Source organism: Caloenas nicobarica, chromosome 1 (genome assembly GCF_036013445.1).
Source record: "Caloenas nicobarica isolate bCalNic1 chromosome 1, bCalNic1.hap1, whole genome shotgun sequence".
Taxonomy (NCBI): domain Eukaryota; kingdom Metazoa; phylum Chordata; class Aves; order Columbiformes; family Columbidae; genus Caloenas; species Caloenas nicobarica.
In genome coordinates this window covers 84,450,879-84,468,401 of record NC_088245.1, presented here as the reverse complement: position 1 = coordinate 84,468,401, position 17,523 = coordinate 84,450,879, and the positions used below count along the sequence as shown (strand labels likewise).

General features: G+C 51.0%; 1 long non-coding RNA gene across 1 annotated transcript; it reads left to right on the top strand.

Annotated features, from left to right (window-relative positions):
• The first annotated feature begins 3,615 nt into the window (after positions 1-3,615).
• LOC135998194 (uncharacterized) lies at positions 3,616-7,911 on the top strand. Its single transcript, XR_010607523.1, has 3 exons — positions 3,616-4,118; positions 6,328-6,475; positions 7,805-7,911. It is a non-coding gene; the product is annotated as an uncharacterized LOC135998194 (long non-coding RNA).
• The last annotated feature ends 9,612 nt before the right edge of the window (positions 7,912-17,523 follow it).

The following is a 17,523-nucleotide window of genomic DNA, read 5'->3' as shown; positions in this document are numbered from 1 at the left end:
TGTATTTAATGTAGGGGGAAGGGTAGCCAAAGAGCCAGGAACCCATATTTTAATTAGATCGATAAGGGGAAGGGTACCGTTCGAATGAGATGAATGAAATATGTAAACTGAGGCAGGCGTCGGGTAGTCGGTAAACCCTGCAGTACCCAACCAATGGGGAACAGGGGAGGGAAACTGCGGCCGGGATTTGGGGGGATATAGGCAGGGGCTTTTTGCCTTATTATGTGTGCCTACCTTTAGGTAGAACACCCGACCTTGCAAAATCGTTATTAAAATATACTTTGCTGAGAGACCCTGCCTGGGCCCATTATACTTGCAAGGTAAGTGTTTCCTACACTGGGGCGATACATAGATAAACAGAGTATCCTTCAATCAATCTTTGTTTGGGTCAGCTGTCCCAGCTGTGTCCCCTCTGCCAGCTCCCTGGCCCCCCAGCCCACTTGCTGACAGGACGGTGTGAGAGGCAGAACTGGCCTCCACTCTTTGCAAACGTTGCTCAACAATAATGAAAACATCTCTGTATCTGTTTTTAGCATAAATCCAAAACATAGTCCCATACTAGCTACCATAAAGAGAATTAACTCCACCCCAGCCAAACCCAACACAAACTTCTTGGTAATGTCTTTCAAATTTTCTCCTTGTCACCCCTCCCCCCCAGGCAATAACTGTGTTTCCACACCTAGAGCCCGTAAAAGATCTCTCCCTAATAAATATGCTGGGGACTCTTCCACTAATACAAACCTTCCCCATACACTTTTAATTCCTATAGTCACAAACAGGAGTTTATTCAGAATTCTCTCTCCTTCCCTCTGCTACCCACTTAATTACAACTCTACCTTCGGTCGGTCTTAGATCTCTTTAGGATAAAATTTAAAAGGGATAGGGTAGTTTCCATATCTACTAAAAATTCAGCGTCATGGCCTCCTGCTTTACCAGTTATGTGCCCTTTTGCCGTTTAAACAAGTTTCCCCACATGAAAAAAAAAAAAAAAACACAAAACCCACAAAACACACAAGCAAAAAAAAACCCCAAACCACAACCCACAAACATTTTCAGCCCCTCTGATTTTCCAAAGTCTATTGAGTTTTCCTCCTTCAGTCATTGCGAATGGTTGCCACCTTAGGGGTAAATAGTCCAGATTTCCACAAAAATAGCATTCTGTTTTCTCTCAATCTTTCCCTTTTATCACCTGTCTTCACTCTAAATCCTCCAGGTTTTCTTTTCTTTTTTTCTTTTTTTTTTAATTTTCCCCTCCAATCTTTGTCTCTCACTTGCAAATTTCTAGCTAAAGCTGCTGCTACAAACCAATCTCCTGTTCCATCTTTCTTTCATTAGTTCAACTTTTTGCTTCTCTTCCAGACCATCATAAACAAACACAGCCACACTCAGAATTTTTGCAAATTCCTCTTCCCAGCCTGGCACATGCTCACTGAAATACTTCCATAGACCCACAACCACACTTGCTACCAGTTCATTACGAAGCCTTCCAAAATCTTCCCCAGTCGATGCTGGGGTGCTGCTCTGGCTTCTGTCTACATTCCCGCGCTTCCGTTCAATTTACTCTGATCTCCTCAAAAGCTCTAAACACTTTTATCAGATTTTTTTTTTAACCACTGTTTGGCAATTTTCTCCATTTGTTTGATTATTATCATCTCAATTAGAATCACCTTGAGGCCAGGCAGTCCAATCTCCCCCTGTCTGTAGGGCTAATTCCACATTCTGCTTAATTATCTTTCTGGACCGGCCAACTCTCTCAATAAGAGGTTAACATCGGCTCAGGATGGATTGTATCCCGAAAAAAAATATTAGAAAATAAAGATCCACATCAGTCCCCATCTTCCCTTAACGTACGGGTTTGATTTCCTCACAGAACCAAATCCCCAGGGTCCCAGAGCTGGTGGCTACATACATGTAACACTGGAGGGGAGAAGAGCATTTCATACCCCTATCCACAGAATCACAGAATGTTAGGGATTGGAAGGGACCTCAAAAGGTCATCTAGTCCAATCCCCCAATTCTTCCACTGCACAAACACACACACACGCTCCCCTGCCGGCTGCATTGGAAAACAACTTGGGCAATCCCAGGGTAAAGCCCAACAAAGGCAGTAAGGACAGCAAAGACAGTTGGGAAGGGAATCAAGAAGCGACACACAGGGAGGAGCGTAGGATGCTGCAGAGACCAGCTCCACAGGCGCCTTAGTTAACTTACACACAACTGCAGCTAAAATTCTTTCTCAAGGATTTCATACTCATTTCTAACCATCTTCTATATGGTGGTTTTTCCTTTATCCTCCCTAGGCCTGGCATTTTTCCTTTCTATTTCCCATTCTGAGTCCCGAGGCTTCTCCTTCCGCCTCGTCCCTCCTCTCAGAACGCCCCCGGCCACCAAGGTAGCACTTAACAGTCTGTTTTCTTACCTTGGTCCGTGCACAGAGCTGCCCGGTCGCTCGTATCGTGCCCCCCACTTTTTCCTTTATCCTTTCCCCTGTGGTTTGCAGGGATCCGCCTTCTTCCATACAGCCTCGGGCTTTCTGTCCGGCCCTGCTGGAGTCCCCACCGACCATTCAGAAGACCATTGAAATCAACGGGGCCCCCGCGCCTTCCCGTCCTTTGGCGATAGGGACCCCCGAGATGACGACGTCGAATCTCGGACGAGCCCCCAGACTTGTAGGAAACGACCATGTTGCCAATAGAATAGGCTCAGGCAGGATCTCTCAGCAAAGCATATTTTACTAACGCTTTTGCAAAACGGAGTGTTCTACCTAAAAGTTAGCAATAGGGCAAAAAGCCCTGCTTACATCCCCCCCCAAATGCCGGCCGCAAATGCCCTGCCCTGTTCCCCACGAGCTGGGTACTGCAGGGTTTACGCACTGCCCGACGCCTGCCTCAGTTTCCACGATTCATTCATGTAATCCTAACAAGCCCCTTCCCCTGATCGATCTCTTTAAAAGATGGGCTCCTGGCTAGCCTTCCCTCTAGATTTACTTGTTTTTTAAATGCAGGAACCAGTTTGCATGGCAGGATTAGCTGGAAGAGATTTGGTTTCTGTGAAGGATTCCTAGTGTGCTGTCTCTCGGTCCTTCCCCCCGCTGGGCTCAGGTGCCAGATGAGCTGCAAAAACAACATTCCTCCTGGAAGGGCTCCTTGCAGGGCTCCGGCAAAGGCGAGAGAGCGAGGCAGGGGCGCGGGGGGGCAGGAAAAGGGCGGGGTGGGGATCGAACCGGGTGCCCTGCGGACCAGCGTCCCGCGACCTGGCCGCTCCTCTACCGCGATCCCCACCGCCGGGGGGCGCCACAGCGCCCCCTACAAACCTCGACCCGCCCGCTCAGGCCCGAGCAGGCAGCTGGCAGCAGCGGGAGGTCTTGGGCTCGGGCAGGCGAGGCAGAGTTGGGCGCAGGGAGGGACGGAGGGAGGGGGAGCAGCGGGCAGGGGAGCGGGGAGGAAGGCTCGGGGCCGGGGGGGGGCGGGTGGGGTTGTAGCGGGGCTGCAGGTGGTGTGCAGAGGGGAAGGAAGGGGGGACAGGGCCGGGGGGCTCGAGGCTGTTGTTTGTGTGCGGGAGGAGCATTTGGGGCTGTGAGGCGGGCGGTGTCGGCGTGGCGCGCTGGTGGGAGGCAGCGAGGCGGTGGGTGCCCCCCGGGCTGGGCGGGCGGGTCGAGGTTTGCAGGGGGCGCTGTGGCCCCTCCCGAGCTCTCCCACAGCCCCAGCCTCAGCACAGCAGCCCCGGGCCGGGCGGGCGGGCGCGCAGGGCGCTGTGAGGCCTATAGGGGGCGCCGTGCGTTCCCCGGCCGTGGGATCTCGCTGGAGGAGCGGCCAGGTCGCCGGAGAGCGGTCCGGAAGGTACCTGGTTCGATCCCCGCTTTTCCCACCGCCCTCAGCGCCCCCCACCCAAAGGTATCACTAGGAAAGGCTGACCTGCACCGCAAAGGCAGCAGCAAGGGTCGCCAGGCCTGTGGGCGCAGGTGGAATCCCACAGCATCTTCACTCCTCAAGTTCTCGCCAGAGGTGGCGGCTGGAAGAAGGTCCCGCTTCCCAATTTCCGGCGTTACCTCGGCCCCGCGTGAGCCCCGAAGCCGCAGCCACCACCGGAGTTGATGCAAATCCTGCATTTTTCACGCGGTAAAGCAGCAGCTCCTCCCGTTCCGCGGTGCCGGTTGCCGAGCGGCATCCGCCGGGCTCCGACCCCGCAGCGACGCGGCGGCCGCGGCCTCTCAGTGGCTGCTCCCGGCAAAGCGGCGGCGGCAGGACGCCCGAGCGGAGTTCGTGGCTGCGCGGTCTGAGAGCGGAGCTGGGGCGCCGCGGCTGCCTCGGGCCGCACGAAGTCCCTGCTCCCGGCAGCCACGCAGTCCCGGGCGGCCAAGACCCGCCCAACGCGGCGCTGCCGCAGCGCGGGCTGGAGGTGCGAGCGGCGCCGGGTCGGGTCGGGGTTCCCGGGCTGCAGCGGCAGCGGGCCGGCGCGGCGGGGCCTGTGCGGGCGGCCGTGGTGTCCCCTCGGGCCTGTGGGCACGGGTGGCCTTTTCAGGCCCCGGCCTCGGCTGGCTTCTCGCCGCCCCGCCGCTGGCTGCGGGCGCCCGGGGGTGCGGGCCCGGCCTGGCCCGCGGCCTCTGCCGGCGCTCAGCGCCTGGAGACGGGGACTGTATGGGAATGTAGCGGAAGGTTTGGCGAGGTGGTCAGTTAAGTGTAAATACGCTCAACTGACTTGCACCCGTCTGTAGAAAAAGCACATACATCACACTAATTGTTCTACTGACCTTGTGTGCTTGGTGAGTAGAACCTCTGTGTTAGATAACACAGGCCTGTGAGAAACTCCAGGCACCTTATCCCTATGTCTGAGATTCCTGCTTTGTTGTGGGAAAGAGCGGGAGGCTGCGCCGGCCTGAAGCCTTGAAATGCAGGCGAGCTCAGCAGGCCCAGCGATCTTCCAGCAGGGCTGAACTCACCAGCGCCTGCGTCCCCGCTTGTGTCACCTCTGCCTGGCAGCTTAGGTGCGACTTCGGAGACCCCCCAGTGGAGAGGTAACTGAAACAAAACTTGCTCTTTGCAATGCATTCGTGGCCTCTGGCTCTTCTTGTGACGTGCCTGCGTATGTGTACACAGGGACACTGGCCCGGTGCCGGCGGGCAGGGGAGGTGGTGGCCGTTTCGGTGTCCAGCCACATCCCCGGAGTATCACTGTGTACTTCGTTGTAGTGGTTTACGGTGTTTGTGTGCGCTCATGGAGGTGTGCAACGTGTTTACATGGACGTAGGCGAAGCACATAGTGTGCCCTTTGGGGAACTTTTTCCATCTTCCCGAGATTCTGACCGACCAGGATCATCTGCTTCCACATCTTTAACAATGGAGCTTGACCCGTCAGCTAGTCTTGTGTTGGGCGTTTGCCAGTTTCATGCAACACGTAATGAAAGGCGTTTGCTGCTGATGGGGGTCTGAGCTCCAGGTAGAGCCTTGTGTACAACCTCGGCCTGGGCACCACGGTGCGGTGAGGGATGGACACGTGGACTGAATGGCTTCATCTGCCAGGTACCTTGTTCAGATGCAGATTTACTTGTTCATTGCTCAAACATCAATATTAGAGTTAGTGTTCAGTTGAGCTTTCTCCTGTGTCCATTGTAAAGAGGTATACAGGGAAATGCAAAACCAACATGATGTTCCTCTATTATGCAAGTGTAACTCGTGCCTGCCTGTACTGATGGGCGGGTGTATCATTTTCAGCATCTTCTTACAGAGGCTTCCCTGAACTCGGGTTCTATCTTCTCGTCTCAAGCAGAGAGTGCTCCGAAAGCTCCTGTTACAGCCTGTCCTTCGTGCGCCTTTGGGTTCCTGTCCGTGTCTGTGGAAAGCAGGCTGTTGGGCGGAGCTGAAGGCTGATTGTGAAATATTTGTGTTGAGAAATCCGTTTGGTTGTTCTTTCAAAATAAACAAATCCTATCATTTACCTATACTATATGTAGGAACAGTAACCTGATATTAATTCTGTTCAGTGTGTGAAGAAATACAAAGTGTTCCTCTGCTAGAGCTATGAGATCAAGAAGAATGCTTTTACTATGGATGCTGTCAGCAAGCAAGCAAAGGCAGCTCCAATATGTTATAAATGATCACAAGGTAAACTTGGTACTTTCCGAGAGAAAGGGAAATACATCCACGGGAATGAAAACCAGATTTTTTCAACATTTTTTTCGGTAGTGCATGTCCTTTTAGAGTGGTACTTAACATGCTCAGTTTGTCCAACAGGGCAAAATCTATTTAATACGACTCTGTGCTTGGATGTTTTTGTTAAATGCTTTGTTGCAGTTGAGTAATTAAGGTTGTTTTTCTCCCCTCATCTCCAGGTTATCTCTGGACTGAAGCTTACACCATTATTTGCTTCAAACCAGATTCTACCAAGTGAATGTCTCAGTTGCCTGGTAGAACTCCTTGAGGACGCCAGTACAGCCCCATCTCTCACCTCGTCTGTGGTTACTTTGCTACCACAGCTGGGTAAGGTTTGCATCTGAACTTTTTCTCTTTGGTCAGGGAAAGGGAAGACAAGACAGGTGCAGATTCTGTGGCACGGGTGATGAACCTCTTGGGAAAAGCAGCAGGTGAGACAGACAGAGTGTTTGGAGTGGAGTGCTCGGCCGAGCCAACTGGCAGTACGTACAAGGCCAGATAAGACGTTGAGTCACCGTGAGAGGCAGATTTGAAGTCGCCTCTGTGAAATGGCAACGATCGTGCTTGTCAGAATTTGCTTCCTTGCCGGGTAGGGTGAGGAATTATTCTCTTTTCCTTGAGTTTTGGAGCTTGAAGGGTCTACCTGTTTTAATGAAGTGAAGAAACCGGCCTAGGGGATGCAAAGAGAGGGAGGAGCCACGTTGCATCAACAAGCGTCATTGCCTCAGTTACCTCTCTCACTGGAGTGTTTGCTGGGCAGCAGTTTGGGCTTTGCAGTGGCCTGGGCCTGTGTGCATCAAGCTTCCCAATTCGGAAATAGTTTGTAGTGCCTCTAACTTGTTTCCTGAGATGCATTTTGTACCCATTTCACGGAATTGGGACTTCATTGTTTAGGGAGCTCTGTGCTCACAAGAACCTACCTATGTAGGTTACCCGCACAGGGGAAAAATTGATCGCTTCACTGTCTAGTTTCTCACAATGTATGAGTGCTTATTCAAGATTTGAGTCCTTTTTGATGACCTCCTGTTTATCTGCTCTGGTTCCTGGAGACTTTAGCCTCTTTGAGCTTCTTTCAGGTTTTTGAAACAGTTACTTTTTAAATTATAGTGGTTGCTGGGGTCCGTAACTACCTTCTCCAACCTGCTGGGTCGGGAAAGTTTTAAGAATTAGTCCCTCTCCAACTGATCTGGCGCTTTACCTGTCATCCTTGTTTGCTACGTCTTTTTCAGGGCTCCCTAAGCAGAACCGGCATTTTTATTTAACTCTGCCAACGTAACCCTATCAAGGTGTCAGTTTTAGTCTAATTGCCCACCCTAGTGTGAAGCAAGAAAGGGAGAGAATTGATTTTAAGCTTTTAAAGCCTTTCAAGTGCAGGTTTTGTGGTCTCAAACAGAACTACAACTTTGTAGGTAGGAGGTGGGCCATTCCTTCGGCGTTCAAGCCTCTGGAGGAAAAGCATTAGTGTTTCAGTTAACCCCAAGCTGGGAAGTAGGGTAGAGATGCAAGTGCATAGGAGCTGTGATTTATTTGTAGCTGTTTGTGAAACAGACGTGAAAAACTGGTCAAAGACTTTGGCTTCTGCTTAGATTGGGAGCTAATACAACAGCTGCCTTTGCTGTTTGACAGGGGTTTTTGTTAACAATTCTGAAATTCCAGCTTTAGACAGTGAGACTAGAGAAGCTCTTCAGGATACCTACAATCTGACCAGCGTGCTGGCAGGAGTGGTTCATCGAAGCTCTACTAATGTCAGTGGCCCAGTCATATTACAGGTAACAGGAACTAATGCTTAACTATGTTTGTCTGCTCTTAGGTAGTGTCTATTATGCTGCATGCATGTTAGAACTCTTTAGAAGCTCCATCTGAAATAGTGTGTTGGTCTTAGCTGTGTGTGTTGTTTGCTAGACGCGGCTAGTAGGACAGCATTTTAATGCTGCTTAGAGTTCTTTGTACTCTCTCTTTAATCGTGCTTGAGCTTCTCACCTGCTCTAATTGAAACAAATGTATTTTAATATGCACGGGTTTCCTCATATGGGGCTCTGAGCTTTCAGCAAGTACTTGCTGGCTGCCTGTGGTCGCATCTCTTTTCTGAGTGGGAGGGAAGACAGAAAATGAATTTGCCAGCAGTTCTGTTGCCCTTGATCTGTGGAAAATGAGTCAGGCATCCGGTAAAGGACACTTTTGTCACAGTTTGTGTATTTGTCCAGGCACCTGGAGTAGGAGAAGACTAAGGGCTCCAGGTGACTTGCCAGTCAGTGGGAGAGATTTTGTAGTCACCAAGTAGATCCAATTATAAGACCTTTAATTTCTTATGTCACACGTTTATATGATGAGATTTGGTTTCAGCTGCTATCCTGTGCTGTGATTTTTGTCATAATTGTGCATATTAACTTTATATTAACTCAATTACGTTGAGTGCTGAAAGTATGCTGTATGAAAGACTTATCTAGCATTAGACCTGTTGGCAGTCTTTACAGCAAACTTGTTTTCCTCTAAGCCAGGGGTGTCAAACTCATTTTCAGCGAGGGACACTTCAGCCTTGCGGTTGCCTTCAAAGGGCCAAACGTAATTTTAGGACTCTAGAAATGTGACTACTCCTACATGTACACAGTCCTAAAATTACATTCACTATGAATGAGTTTGGCATTTTTACTCCGAAGTAAACAGAGATTTTTCTTTGAAAACCATGTTGTTACAGCCTGTCAAATGCAGTGGTTGTGGGACTATCAGTGACTGGATATTACTTGCCTCTTAGCCCACCCCCATACCCCCGGGAGCTGTCAAAGAGAAGCAGCAGGGGAAGATTCATGCTTGTCATCAGGAACAGACTTATGTTAGATTAAAATGAGTTTTGTGCAAGGCTCCTTGTAAGAGATCTAGTGACTCTTAAAAGCACCTGCGATAAAGGACCTTTGATAGTGCTGGTGCCTGATAGTCTTTTTTTTACAGATGTGCTGAGTTAAAAACCGCCCACACTATGGGGATTGCAATCTGAATTTTGCTTGGCTTGGCAGTATGGTGCCTAGTTAAAAAACAAAACAACCCCCCCGCCTCCCGCCACAGAAACAAAATAGAGTCCCCCAAGCACCCCACCCTCAAGCCCCAAATTCTTGTAACTAATTTCTGGATGCTTTAATAAAAAGTCATTGTTTGACTTTCTGGACTTTTCAGTCAATCCACAGAACACGAGGTAACGATACCGTGGTTAGGACTCCTGGCGAATCTCTGTCATCACAACTTACCCGTTCAAACTAAGATAAAATCTTTGGGAAGAGTTTTGTTTTTGTGGCACGAGTCTGGCTTGAGGGCAAGAGAGTATACTGGACTCGGGGGAATCACCTTCGTATTTCTTATGCTCGTTTTTGTGGGATCAATGACCCTGACCTGCTTGTTCTCCGGAGTTGGGGGTTGTTTCTCCTGTACTGGAGAAAATAACCAGTAGAACAGGCGGTTGGGTGTTCTCTTTCCTTCTCTACGTTTCTGTGTTGTTGCACTAGCTTGTGTCAGGCATTCCGTTTCTGCAGCTGTTCTCTGCAAACGAAGGATGACTTTAACATTTGAGCGTTCTTCCTTCGATAATCTGGATGTTGTTAACACAGGAGGACTGTAGTTGGATTTTTGGTAAGCTGCCTGAGCTTTGGCCGACAAAGAGCTCAGTCTATGAAAAGATAAATCGATAAAATGCCACTGATCTTGATGCCAGGCCAGGACCCTTGAATACTCATACACATCCATGCCTGAGCTGCTCAGTTCCTCTCTCTTCATGAATCAGTGCAAAGGTAACTTAAGATTCAGTTCAGAAATGCCAAGTAATCTACATGGCACTGAATGTGACACTGTTTACCTCGGAAGAAAGGAGGGGGAAGGGGAAGGAGGAGCTATTGTCAGATCTGAGCACTGAGTAGAGAAGGGTTGGGGGTCAATTTCCCGTGGTTCTTTTCTATTGGAGACATAAGCAAAATGACTTTCTCATCTTTCTTTAAAATAATGATGGCACTTCTTGGCTTATTCTTTTTTTCCATTTTTCCTTATACAAGTTCAACACAGACTTTAGGCATTGACATCCACACCAGTGTGGTGCAGTAGAAGGCTAAAATAGATTTCCTAGAGAACCCTGCGCTCTGTCACCAGGGGGAAGTCGGTAATGCCGTCCCTCTTCAACACACCTGAGCCCAGATTTTGAACTGCTCTTCTGTGTTTGCAGTTGCAGACAAACGTTTCTTTCCTTTCATTGCAGACTTCTGAAGGTGTTCCAAAGAGGATCTTCAGAATATTGCAGGATTCAATATACACTTACGAAAAGCCAAATCAAGGACCGATAACAAACCTCCGCTACCCAGTAATGAAACCGAAGGCCTCACAAAGAGGCCAAAGGTTCAAGTCGGGAAAGGATGACGTCTAGGAAGGTGAGAAATATAGCCCTGCCTTAGTGGGTTTGGGGTTTTTTTTGAAACGACTGCATTGACAGGTGTGAGGTGAATAGTTGCTAGGTGTCCTCGGAGACCAGCTTGCATGGGCAGCAGTTCGATGTCCTTGTCTCTCACGTTCACTGGAAAACAGTTATCCCCAGCTCGCAGTTACACACCCTCATCCACTACAAATTTGCAAGTTAAAACTGGGAGAGACACTGAAGGCAAAGCAGGACATTGCCCACAGCTCACTCCTTCATGGGTGTTGGTGCTTCCGGGCTAGGGAAGGCTGAGGGCCTGGGTTAAGGACCGATTAAGCAATCTGGACATCCATAAATCCAAGGGTCCAGATGGGATGCACCTGCGGGTGCTGAGGGAGTAGGCTGAAGTCATTGCTAGGCCAGTCTCCATCATCTTTGCTAAGTCGTGGGGAACGGGAGAGGTGCCTGAGGACTGGAGGAAAGCAAATGTCACTCCCGTCTTCAAAAAGGGCGAGGGGATTGGACTGGATGACCTTTCGAGGTCCCTTCCAATCGCTGCCATTCTGTGATTCCTAGTCTGATGTCTCTCAGTCGTTCCCCCCTGCGGGGCTCGGGTGCCAAATCAGTTGCCAAAGCAACATTCCTCCCTCACTAGCTCCTTGCAGGGCTCAGGCGAAGGCGAGAGAGCGAGGCAGGTGCGCGGGGCCGGCGGGTTTGTGGGTGGGAAAAGCGGGGATCGAACCAGGTACCTTCCGGACCGCTCTCCGGCGACCTGGCCGCTCCTCCAGCGAGATCCCACGGCCGGGGAACGCACGGCGCCCCCTATAGGCCTCACAGCGCCCTGCGCGCCCGCCCGCCCGGCCCGGGGCTGCTGTGCTGAGGCTGGGGCTGTGGGAGAGCTCGGGAGGGGCCACAGCGCCCCCTGCAAACCTCGACCCGCCCGCCCAGCCCGGGGGGCACCCACCGCCTCGCTGCCTCCCACCAGCGCGCCACGCCGACACCGCCCGCCTCACAGCCCCAAATGCTCCTCCCGCACACAAACAACAGCCTCTCGTCCCCGTTTTTCCCCACTTCCTCCCCCTCTGCACACCACCTGCAGCCCCGCTACAACCCCACCTGCCCCCCCGCCCAAACACACACTCCCCCACCCGCCCCCCCCGGCCCCGAGCCTTCCTCCCCGCTCCCCTGCCCGCTGCTCCCCCTCCCTCCCTCCCTCCGTCCCTCCCTGCGCCCAGCTCTGCCTCGCCTGCCCGAGCCCAAGACCTCCCGCTGCTGCCAGCTGCCTGCTCGGGCCTGAGCGGGCGGGTCGAGGTTTGTAGGGGGCGCTGTGGCGCCCCCCGGCGGTGGGGATCGCGGTAGAGGAGCGGCCAGGTCGCGGGACGCTGGTCCGCAGGGCACCCGGTTCGATCCCCACCCCGCCCTTTTCCTGCCCCCCCGCGCCCCTGCCTCGCTCTCTCGCCTTTGCCGGAGCCCTGCAAGGAGCCCTTCCAGGAGGAATGTTGTTTTTGCAGCTCATCTGGCACCTGAGCCCAGCGGGGGGAAGGACCGAGAGACAGCACACTAGGAATCCTTCACAGAAAACGACTCTCTTCCAACTAATCCTGCCATGCAAACTGGTTCCTGCATTTAAAAAACAAGTAAATCTAGAGGGAAGGCTAACCAGGAGCCCATCTTTTAAAGAGATCGATCAGGGGAAGGGGCTTGTTAGGATTACATTAATGAATCGTGGAAACTGAGGCAGGCGTCGGGCAGTGCGTAAACCCTGCAGTACCCAGCTCGTGGGGAACAGGGCAGGGCATTTGCGGCCGGCATTTGGGGGGGGATGTAAGCAGGGCTTTTTGCCCTATTGCCAACTTTTAGGTAGAACACTCCCTTTTGCAAAAGCGTTAGTAAAATATGCTTTGCTGAGAGATCCTGCCTGAGCCTATTCTATTGGCAAGATGGTCGTTTCCTACAAGTCTGGGGGCTAGTCCGAGATTCGATGTCGTCATCTCGGTGGTCCCTATTACCGAAGGATGGGAAGGCGACGGGACCCCGTTGATTTCAATGGTCTTCTGAATGGTCGGTGGGGACTCCAGCAGGGCCGGACAGAAAGCCCGAGGCTGTATGGAAGAAGGCGGATCCCTGCAAACCACAGGGGAAAGGATAAAGGAAAAAGTGGGGGGCACGATACGAGCGACCGGGCAGCTCTGTGCACAGACCAAGGTAAGAAAACAGACTGTTAAGTACTACCTTGGTGGCCGGGGGCGTTCTGAGAGGAGGGACGAGGCGGAAGGAGAAGCCTCGGGACTCAGAATGGGAAATAGAAAGGAAAAATGCTAGGCCTAGGGAGGATAAAGGAAAAACCACCATAAAGAGGATGGTTGGAAACGAGTATGAAATCCTTGAGAAAGAATTTTAGCTGCAGTTGTGTGTAAGTTAACTAAGGCGCCTGTGGAGCTGGTCTCTGCAGCATCCCACGCTCCTCCCTGTGTGTCGCTTCTTGATTCCCTTCCCAACTGTCTTTGCTGTCCTTACTGCCTTTGTTGGGCTTTACCCTGGGATTGCCCAAGTTATTTTCCAATGCAGCCGGCAGGGGAGCGTGTGTGTGTGTTTGTGTAGGGGAAGAATTGGGGGATTGGACTAGATGACCTTTTGAGGTCCCTTCCAATCCCTAACATTCTGTGATTCTGTGGATAGGGGTATGAAATGCTCTTCTCCCCTCCAGTGTTACATGTATGTAGCCACCAGCTCTGGGACCCTGGGGATTTGGTTCTGTGAGGAAATCAAACCCATACGTTAAGGGAAGATGGGGACTGATGTGGATCTTTATTTTCTAATATTTTTTTCGGGATACAATCCATCCTGAGCCGATGTTAACCTCTTATTGAGAGAGTTGGCCGGTCCAGAAAGATAACTAAGCAGAATGTGGAATTAGCCCTACAGACAGGAGGAGATTGGACTGCCTGGCCTCAAGGTGATTCTAATTGAGATGATAATAATCAAACAAATGGAGAAAATTGCCAAACAGTGGTTAAAAAAAAATCTGATAAAAGTGATTAGAGCTTTTGAGGAGATCAGAGTAAATTGAATGGAAGCGCGGGAATGTAGACAGAAGCCAGAGCAGCACCCCAGCGTCGACTGGGGAAGATTTTGGAAGGCTTTGTAATGAACTGGTAGCAAGTGTGGTTGTGGGTCTATGGAAGTATTTCAGTGAGCATGTGCCAGGCTGGGAAGAGGAATTTGCAAAAATTCTGAGTGTGGCTGTGTTTGTTTATGATGGTCCGGAAGAGAAGCAAAAAGTTGAACTAATGAAAGAAAGATGGAACAGGAGATTGGTTTGTAGCAGCAGCTTTAGCTAGAAATTTGCAAGTGAGAGACAAACATTGGAGGGGAAAATTAAAAAAAAAAAAAAGAAAAGAAAAGAAAACCTGGAGGATTTAGAGTGAAGACAAGTGATAAAAGGGAAAGATGGAGAGAAAACAGAATGCTATTTTTGTGGAAATCTGAAATATTTACCCCTAAGGTGGCAACCATTCGCAATGACTGAAGGAGGAAAACTCAATAGACTTTGGAAAATCAGAGGGGCTGAAAATGTTTGTGGGTTGTGGTTTGGGGGTTTTTTTTGCTTGTGTGTTTTGTGGGTTTTGTTTGTGTTTTTTTTTTTTTTTTTCATGTGGGGAAACTTGTTTAAACAGCAAAAGGGCACATAACTGGTAAAGCAGGAGGCCATGACGCCGAATTTTTCGTAGATATGGAAACTACCCTATCCCTTTTAAATTTTATCCTAAAGAGATCTAAGACCGACCGAAGGTAGAGTTGTAATTAAGTGGGTAGCAGAGGGAAGGAGAGAGAATTCTGAATAAACTCCTGTTTGTGACTATAGGAATTAAAAGTGTATGGGGAAGGTTTGTATTAGTGGAAGAGTCCCCAGCTTATTTATTAGGGAGAGATCTTTTACGGGCTCTAGGTGTGGAAACACAGTTATTGCCTGGGGGGGAGGGGTGACAAGGAGAAAATTTGAAAGACATTACCAAGAAGTTTGTGTTGGGTTTGGCTGGGGTGGAGTTAATTCTCTTTATGGTAGCTAGTATGGGACTATGTTTTGGATTTATGCTAAAAACAGATACAGAGATGTTTTCATTATTGTTGAGCAACGTTTGCAAAGAGTGGAGGCCAGTTCTGCCTCTCACACCGTCCTGTCAGCAAGTGGGCTGGGGGGCCAGGGAGCTGGCAGAGGGGACACAGCTGGGACAGCTGACCCAAACAAAGATTGATTGAAGGATACTCTGTTTATCTATGTATCGCCCCAGTGTAGGAAACACTTACCTTGCAAGTATAATGGGCCCAGGCAGGGTCTCTCAGCAAAGTATATTTTAATAACGATTTTGCAAGGTCGGGTGTTCTACCTGAAGGTAGGCACACATAATAAGGCAAAAAGCCCCTGCCTATATCCCCCCAAATCCCGGCCGCAGTTTCCCTCCCCTGTTCCCCATTGGTTGGGTACTGCAGGGTTTACCGACTACCCGACGCCTGCCTCAGTTTACATATTTCATTCATCTGATTCAAACGGTACCCTTCCCCTTATCGATCTAATTAAAATATGGGTTCCTGGCTCTTTGGCTACCCTTCCCCCTAGATTAAATACAGGTATCAGCATGCATTCCGGGATGAGTTTGAAGAGGCTTTGTTTTACAATAAGGATTCATAGCCAGATGAGTCTCGGTCCTTCCCCCCAGCTGGGGTCAGGCACCAGCTCCTTAGTTTTGTAAAAACAACATTCCTTCATTAAATGTTCCTTACATTTAGCAAAAAAAAAGATCAGCGTGAATCTTTTTCTAAGCTTCAGCTGTGTCAGAAAGAAATAAAATATTTAGGATTCATATTAAAAGGAAAAATTAGTAGACCCAGAATGGGTCCAAGCTCTTGTAGAAACACCTCGACCAGATCTCAAAGAAGCAATTGTCAAAATTAGTATTAGAAACTAGATTACCCTGGACTAGATGTCTACCTCTAGCCCTAGGGAGAACCAGAACTGCTTCTCACAAGGATATAGGAGTTTCGCCTTATGAAATGCTCTTTGGGCTACCATACCTGGGCAGAAATACTGGACCCCCACAGTTCGAAACTAAGGATATGTTTCTCAAAAACTATATGCTCGGCTTGTCTTCTTTTCTAGCTTCTCTCAAGCACCAAGGGCTTCTAGCACAAACTCTGCCATTAGAGTTTGCAGCTCACAAGTTTCAGCCCGGAAATTGGGTCCTGGTCAAATCCTGGAAGGAAACTAAGCTTCAGCCAGATTTGGTGGTCGGGGGCATTCTGTGTCCGAGGACGTGTTCCATGCGCTATCGAGACGGCTCTAGCAAAGAAAATGCCTTTAGGGCCACCGCTGTACTCTGATAAAATGATGCTGCTAAAAGAACAGGGAGAACAATACTAAATACGTAAGTCACGAAGAAAAGTGCGAAATCATATTGTCTAGGCTTGAAGCCACCTACGAGACCATATCATAAAATAATTCCAAAACAACAAAAGTAAAAACAAGGAGTGGAGGAAATTGAAAGGAGGAGCCACTGAAGGAGGAACATTGTTCTTACAACTGATCTGGCACCTGACCCCAGCAGGGGGGAATGATTGAGAGACATGGGACTATGAATCCTTAATGTATGAGTACAAAGCGCGTGGCCTGATCAGCTGAAACCGCACATAAGTGGGGGTCGAGTTTAGAAAGCAAGGGGGTCCTTTCTGAACCTTGTGACTCCACGGGAGGGTCTCCCTGAGTGATTTTTCTGAGTGATGTGAAATAAACTCGGTATAGAAAAGGGGACGCCCTTGGCCAAGGTATTGCAAAATTGGGAAAAGATCCAGCAAGTTTGTCAAGAAAAGCATGCAATGATCTTATGTGGAGAAGATTGGCAAATTGTAACTAAAACTCAGCTAGAAAGCAGATGTCCTGGACAAATGAATTCCTGGTATGTACAGGATGATTGGGCATACGAGCAGCATCAAGAGGATGGTGGCAAATGAGTATAAAGTCTTGGGCTCGGGCAGGCGAGGCAGAGTTGGGCACAGGGAGGGAGGGGGAGCAGCGGGCAGGAAGGCTCGGGGCTGTGGTGGGCTGAGTGGGTGTGTGTGGGTGTGGGTGTGTGCGTGCGTGCGTGCGTGTGTTTAGGCGGGCGGATCGAGGTTTGTAGGGGGCGCTGTGGCGCCCCCCGGCGGTGGGGATCGCGGTAGAGGAGCGGCCAGGTCGCGGGACGCTGGTCCGCAGGGCACCCGGTTCGATCCCCACCCCGCCCTTTTCCTGCCCCCCCGCGCCCCTGCCTCGCTCTCTCGCCCTCGCCTCAGCCCCCCCTGGCCCGCCACCAAGCGCCCAAAGCCCTTCGCCTCTCCTCCTTGCCGCTCACCAGCCTGCACTGGCTGCCGCCCGCTTGGCCCTCTTGCTCTCGCCTCCCCGGCCCCCGGCAGCCACACAGCCAGGGACACCCCGGCAGCACCGCAGGAGGGGAGCCCTCTGGGCCGCTGCCCTCCCGCCCTCAAGCCCACCCCAGATCTTGCATGCGCTAGGAAAGCCTGACGTGGAGCACACAGGCAGCAGCAGCAAGGAACACCAGGCCTGTGGGCGCAGCTGTCTGTCCTACGGCTGGGACAGCCCTCTGGCCACTTCCCGGCCGCTCTCCTGCCCTCCACCCTCCCGAGCTCTCCCACAGCCCCAGCCTCAGCACAGCAGCCCCGGGCCGGGCGGGCGGGCGCGCAGGGCGCTGTGAGGCCTATAGGGGGCGCCGTGCGTTCCCCGGCCGTGGGATCTCGCTGGAGGAGCGGCCAGGTCGCCGGAGAGCGGTCCGGAACGTACCTGGTTCGATCCCCGCTTTTCCCACCCACAAACCCGCCGGCCCCGCGCACCTGCCTCGCTCTCTCGCCTTCGCCTGAGCCCTGCAAGGAGCTAGTGAGGGAGGAATGTTGCTTTGGCAACTGATTTGGCACCCGAGCCCCGCAGGGGGGAACGACTGAG